The sequence below is a fragment of the Lynx rufus genome, unplaced genomic scaffold (assembly GCF_022079265.1).
Source record: "Lynx rufus isolate CCGP_SWC_20201006 ecotype Redwood Valley unplaced genomic scaffold, mLynRuf1.p SCAF_13, whole genome shotgun sequence".
NCBI lineage: Eukaryota > Metazoa > Chordata > Mammalia > Carnivora > Felidae > Lynx > Lynx rufus.
Genome location: NW_025814827.1, coordinates 64,478,627 through 64,484,626, shown reverse-complemented (window position 1 = coordinate 64,484,626; position 6,000 = coordinate 64,478,627). Strand labels below are relative to the sequence as shown.

Here is a 6,000-nt window from a genome sequence, read left to right as displayed (position 1 = left end):
TGGCACATAATCTTTGGCACTTTGATCATCTTTTTGTTTCTGAGCAGGAGAGTAACTACTTTTTGAAAAGAATCTTGGCTCTACCAGTGGGTCCTCCTTTGTTTATCTCCATGTGCAGATGGAGTGGCTTTCTCTTCAAGAATTTGTCCTTGTCAGACTCATCAACTTCCCTAAGAAAATGTCAATCTGGCCTCTGGGTTGAGGAGCTGTTAAAACATATGGCTTTGCATTTAACTGGAAAAACAGAATAGTTGCACTCCAGGTACTTGTCAGGGAATATAATCTTCAGCTCACTGCCATTCAACGCTAATCAGAAGCTCAGCTGGGAGAAACAATATTTATTAAAGATTGTCTGAAGGACATGCAGTTTGCCCATTCACCTGGTTACTCTTAAATCTACTCATCTAAAAAAGACAGGCAGAAATTTCTGGAACACTGTCCGGTCCTCATGAGAATGCTTTCACTAAATTGTGCTGTGGCATTTTGCCATAATCTCATTCTGAATGATGACAGGAGGAACAGATCTTTGAAACCCACTGTGTTTACTATGAGGCTATTGTTAATGATTCTTCATGGCATTACACAGTTGTCTCTTTATGAGGGCCCACAGGAAAAATTTCTCTCTCATGTCGGTACCAGCCATGGAAGTGTTCTACTTTGCAACTGGTTTGCCTATCAGCACATAAACACTGAATCATAACTGGTTGTGCTTCTGCCTTTGAGTAATTTGCTAGCAAGTGTAAAGCACAAGTTTTAACCCATTCCTGGAAAGCATGCAGGAGTTCCCAACATGTATTTTGAGGCCTAATTTCATGTCTGGCTTCATCTTATTTGACTTTCATCTAATTTACCCTTTGTTCTGGGTAGGATGGGGGAGGACTAAAACAAGTCTTCAAAGAAGACTTGTGGAGTCTAGAAGGTCAGTAGTTCCTGGAAGAACAAGAGGGACTCACTTCACTTATAGGGCAGAATGCTTTGGTCTACAGGTAAATCTATGCATAAATAACATTTCATAGAAATCCACGTCATATTATGTCTCAATGATGTGTCACTGTCTGTCTGGCACGCATTCTACCTCCAGTGACCCACTTTTTGTTTCCTCTGGTCCTCTACTGAGGAAAAAAAGTCTTTTTGGAGAATTGGAAAGAGAAGCATCTGGCAATGGGGTGGGTGAGGAGAAAATGGAGTCTAGAGATAAGAAGATAGAATCCATAGGAATTACATTGCTTTCAGAGTCCCATTCAGGAATTGAATCTGAAGCTAACCATCCAGATAAAATACTGGCACTCAGCCACCAAGTGAATGTGTGCGCCAGGCCATTAGTCACACAGATGCCTCCTTCACAGCTTGTGTCAAAATCTGTCACTGATTTTGGCAGCCGCAGGTAAGTCATTCTTTCAAGGATATAACTGCATGCTATAGAAATGATGAACCTTAATTTTCATCAACTGTTAAAAGACTTTTTTTTTCCTGAAGTATCACTTAAAAGCAGTATTTTCCAAACCCTGATCTATGGAGTATGAGAAACATTTTCTGTCATCAGCCTGGGATGTAAGGGGAATATGATATTATGGGAATGCAGGGAGCTTTTCATGAAGCTAAGGTTATTCCACTTAAAAGCCTGTGTTATCTTCTGAGATTAGGTACTTCCTGCTTTTGGATGTTCATATGTTCTTTCCTTTGTGACACAGTGATAGATTTTTTAAAAAAATGCCTCCTGTTGTTAAATAATAACAACCTGAGAGAGTCTGTAGGACTGGCAAGTATGGTTGTTCAGGTTTTATACTGCATAAGGCAGTAAAATTCCATGTGAATTACATGTTTGGTGGTTATCTAAATTCCACTAAAACTAAAAACCAACCGACTGAGAGGATGTGAGCTTTTCATGTACCAGATATACTCCCTCTTCCCACAGAAAGTTTAGCTATTGTTTCCCACTAAACCTTGCCACTTCATAAATGATTCCTGTGAAAACGTTGTGGAGATGGGAAGATAATTATCTACAGCTTTGTCAAGCAATATGGAACAGATTAATATGCTTCACTGATGTGAAGAAGATGACAGCTGGAACCCTTTAAAAGACAGCTTCTGCAACTCAGGACCCTGAGGTTTCCAGTTGTTAAGAGCAACACCTTTCGCAGGTTGTTGATTTGTACTGAAGGGCACTTTCCAGTCCCTCACTTATTTAATATGCTGCAACAGAGTGAAAGACAGGAGGGTTTATATGCATTGTTTCCTGCCCTACTATGCTTTCAGGAAGCAAGTTTAAAATGATTTTCTACTAGGTTTCTAGTCTTCTTTTGATAAAGATGGGTATTGCAGACGGCCTCCATGCACACGTGTGCTCGCATACAGTCCTTGCTGTATTGCAGATCCATGATGTACGACTGAAATAGAATGGGACCACAGGTGTGGTAGGGTGAGGACCACCTGTTATTAAGAACTAAGCACACTGGACACAAAGCCAGTGATTCACCAATTTTAGAAAGTAGATTCTCAAGGTCATACAAATAACACCACTACATGTCACTGTGTGATTGTTACAAGGATGAGGAAACACGCTTTTTTTTTTTTATGTCATTGAAGTTTCTGTAGAGCTCTTAATCCTAACTCGATGCACTACACTGAAAAGCTGAATAAACACATCTCATCCAGCAAAGAGTTTTGCAAGGTTGAATGACTGCAGGTGATATTTTAAGCCAAAGGATTTTTCATTTCCTCTCTACTAGAAAAGCAAAAATATACCCAGTGTGGGTAAAATATGCTATAGAATTTGTCTTCCTTACAGAATGTCGTTTCCTTGTGGTAGTTCTGTAAGAGATCATTTTCAGAATACAGTAAAAATTTTCTGGATGATTCCAATATTATTGGATTTGTGGATAACTTCCAATATGTAAGATTGAAAAATTACCTTGTAGCAACTAAATTAGTTGAGAACATCACCTTAATAAGACATTAGGCTTTGGCTCACTCTTCTCCAAGGACGTCGCATGGTAAGATACTTCTTTACCCATGTGCATGAATTTCAAAACAATGTGGACATTTTATAAAGGTGCACATTATAATGATTTTGGACAAAAGAAGTTTTTAGATATGAATGGAATGTAAGTCTAGTCTTATTTAAAATGTCAGTAAGGATCTCAATAGGTTTTTCTTTTCCTAAAAAAGAAATTAAGTTTTTGATAGTACTAAATATTCTTATTCTGTTAAAACATTCAGGAATAGTAATAGAATAAATAAATATTGAAGTTAAATTCTCTTCATTTTCATAACAATACATGCACATCTTTTTCCATGTGCTCTCTCTCGTTCTCTTCTTCTACCTCTGTGCTTTAAATTCTCAACCACACACTATTCACTTCACTTTTTTCTCCTCTTGGAATACTTTTTTTTCCTTCCAGTCACTCAGATCTCTTTGACTATACAGTCTGTGTTCTTCCCCTGTGCAGTACTGATTGCAAGGGAGTTTGTTGCTAAGGTGAAATGTCTATTTCTGGAAACATTTGAGCCTAACTTTTAAGGAAATCTAAAAAAAATGATGCTACCTGGAAGCAAAGAGAAACTGATTCCCTCATGGGAATCTTCTAATATGATGACTTCACTTTCCATCAAGAAAAGTCTCATTCATGAACACATCCATAGAATCCATATAATTTCTGGACAAATGAGAAACATACTGGTAGCAAGAGAAGTAAAATTAAAATGAATTATAAACTTCTCCTCCTTCCAAGAATAGAAACAAGAGATTGTACTGTCATCTTTGGCAAATCTTTTACTAATTCTTTTTTATTATTTTTTACTTTGTAATATCCGTTGGATTAAATTTCCTCCTGAGCATTTTAGAATCTTAAAGACCAGTAAAATAGTCATACCAATTTTTTCAGTAGACTGAGAAATTGAAGTTTATATTTTATATTTTATTTATTATATTATATTTATATATTTCATGAGGGATGCACCCAATCTTCTGTAATGTTTATTTCCTCATCTCACTTTTATGTTCATTATTTAATTCTTCTTTTGTTATTATTTATTTAGCAGACTCTCAAAAAATAATAGTCTGTTCTGAAAAACTTAAATGAGAGACTTAGAATTGACCAGCTCAAAATGAAAATAAAAAAGAAAACAATATCTCAACATGACAAATAAAATCACTTTAAAAATGACTACAGTACATTAAATGTAAACTACAATGGTAAACATTACTTTAGATCACAGCAAGTGAAATGTTTTCCTTTAAATAAGTTGCCAAAGGGCAAAGTTAACACAGTCTGATCAATAATGCTGTTTTAAAATAAGAAAGCCTTGAAACAGGATTTATAGATGGGTAAATATGTTTTCTCCTCAGCACCTTTCATTACTATCAATTTTTTCCTCTCTTTTCAGCTCTGGTTGAGTAAAATAGCCAATAGCAAAACCATAATTTTTTTTTCTTTAAAATTTGCTTACCTGGGTTAATATACTAACATCAATCAAGGTGATGCTCAGAAGGACATAAATAGCTATAAACTCTCCCACATGTTTACTCCTTACTGCTGCATAGAAAATGTGAGCTTCATCACTGTGTTTCAAAGAGTTATGACCTGGTTTATAAGGAATCTGATGATGAAGGTATTTTTATATATCTTTACATGTTCTCTAGTTCCAATGCAATTAATCACTATTCAGTATCACTCTATCCCAATAACTTTCGATATAGGATTCATAAACAACTAGAGTCCTTTAGGCCTTCTGTAGAATGGTCAATAACATGCAAAGATCAGTCAATATCTTTTTGAAGTTCCCAGTCAAGATGGACAGAGAAGAGATTAGAAGTGGGGCCAGAGACAGATCTTGATCTCATTGCAACCATTTAATCGCCCTCACATTCCCCAGACCTCATATTTTCCCCACACTACATCCCCACCTGTCATCTCCCTCCTCCATAAAATGCAAGTGACAAAGAATGAGAGTGCTCTGTTGTCTTAGCCGACTTTAAAGGATTGACATTGTAAAAACTGTTTTGCTAATGCAAAAACTGGGGCTTCCTGGAGAAACTTGCATCCTAAAAAGGGCATCTACTGATGTAGTTAACTCATCTTGGAATTGAAATTATGTAGGAGTATTTTGTAAACTGTAAGGTGCATTTACTTTATAAAGTATTAGTTTACTTGACACTAGAATAATTTGATTAATAAATATTACATGTATCCATCAGCTGCTTATTTACTCATTAGCTTGGCTGGTTGGTTCAGTTTCAACACTGCATTAAAGTAACTTATGTGTGTTCTCCTTCCCACATTTCACTGAGGAGAGTAAGTTTTTTACAGTTTTGTGCTAATCTTTAATAGTACCACATTTTCTTCTCTTCTAAATGAACCTTGGGACTTTCAGGCATTGTCAATAGGAAGAGTGGTAGTCATTATCTATTGTTCAGAGGCATTATGTATTTCTAATGAATATTAAATGCAATGCTAATAATATAAGCCAAGAAAAAAGTTGGAAGCTCAAATCAAACCCAAACTAGGCACTTACTTAAAAAACTACTGATTTAAGGAACTTTTTCTTTTTCTGATTATAAAAGATAATGATTCATAGCATAGGCAATAAGGATACATAAGGGAGGGAATTCCAATACGGTAAAGATGGGAGTTTCAAGATAAAATGGAAGATAAAGAGAGCAGATGAGTTTCTTCCTAAATCAGATCTTATACTAGAATTTGAATAAAGAATGAACTTATATAATAAATGAGAAAATAAACAGGTTAATTACACAAACGGTAATATTTTGGCTTCATTTTGTAAGCAAGTCATATGATAGTTTTGTTGGATAATTATATCATTTTATACTTACAGATTATGTCTCTTTTCTGAGACATTTATCTTGAGATATCTGAGTTTATTTATCTTGAGAGAGAGAGAGAAAGCATGAGTGAGGCAAGGGTAAAGAGAGAGAATCCCAAGCAGCCTCCTTGCTGTCAACATAGAGCCTGACATGGGGCTCAAACTCAGGAACTGTGA

General features: G+C 35.8%; 1 pseudogene; it reads left to right on the top strand.

Annotated features, from left to right (window-relative positions):
* Positions 1 to 1,181: 1,181 nt before the first annotated feature.
* Positions 1,182 to 6,000, top strand: part of LOC124508326 (T-complex protein 1 subunit zeta-like) — a 74,979-nt pseudogene continuing 70,160 nt past the window's right edge.